Source organism: Pan paniscus, chromosome 14 (genome assembly GCF_029289425.2).
Source record: "Pan paniscus chromosome 14, NHGRI_mPanPan1-v2.0_pri, whole genome shotgun sequence".
Lineage (NCBI taxonomy): Eukaryota > Metazoa > Chordata > Mammalia > Primates > Hominidae > Pan > Pan paniscus.
Window position 1 is genome coordinate 27,083,297 of NC_073263.2, and position 944 is coordinate 27,084,240.

Consider the following 944-nt stretch of genomic DNA (forward strand, 5'->3'; position numbering starts at 1 on the left):
GTCACAGGCATGTGCCACCAAGCCCAGCTAATTTTTTTTGTGTTTTCAGTAGAGACGGGGTTTCACCATGTTGCCCAGGCTGGTCTTGAACTCCTGACCTCAAGTGATCCACCTGCCTTGGTCTCCCAAAGTGATGAAATTACAGGCGTGAGCCACTGTACCCGGCCTTTAAAGCTTTCTTAAAGTAGAAGAGGCATCATGTAAAAAAAATAATAACATCAATCTAAACATCTAGACGATTTCAGCAGAGCTGGAAATACCCAGCAGGGGAGGCAGAGAGGAATTAGAAGTATGTGAATCACCCTTTTTTAAATCGAGGGAGTTATTTATATTGTTTAATTCTTGACACTGATGAAAAATACATTTTCAGATATGTCTGTTAGAATTGAAACAGGATTTTTAAAATGTTTCATTTCCCACTTTAGCAGCACATACACTAAAATTGGAATGACACAGAGCACGGCCCCTGAACAAGGATAACATGCAAGTTTGTGAAGTGTTCCATATTTTTGATGACTGGATAAAGAAAATCTGGTATATTTACTCCATGGAATATTATTCAGCCATAAAAAGCATGAAATCCTGTCATTTGTGGCAACATGAATGGAACTAGAGGACATTCTGTTAAGAGAAATAAGCCAGGAACAGAAAGTTAAACACCACGTGGGATTCATTAGATTCTTATAAGGAGTGTGCAGTTCACAGTAAAGTTTGTGCTCCTATGAGACTCTAATGCTGCCAATGATCTGATAGGAGGCAGAGCTCAGGCTGTAATGCTTGCTGGCCCGCAGCCTGCCTCTTGCTGTGTGGGCCAGTTCCTAACAGGTCACGGACTGGTACAGGGATCCCTGCTCTAGAACAGTTGTATAATGTACACTTTCATCAATAGTGCACAATAACCATTTCATTGTAACTGCAGCAATACTGCATATTTTAATTTTAAA

The 944-nt window shown here is 40.4% G+C and overlaps 1 pseudogene; it reads left to right on the top strand.

The window, feature by feature from the left end:
* Nucleotides 1–416: 416 nt before the first annotated feature.
* LOC112436977 (U6 spliceosomal RNA) lies at nucleotides 417–511 on the top strand (annotated as a pseudogene).
* The last annotated feature ends 433 nt before the right edge of the window (nucleotides 512–944 follow it).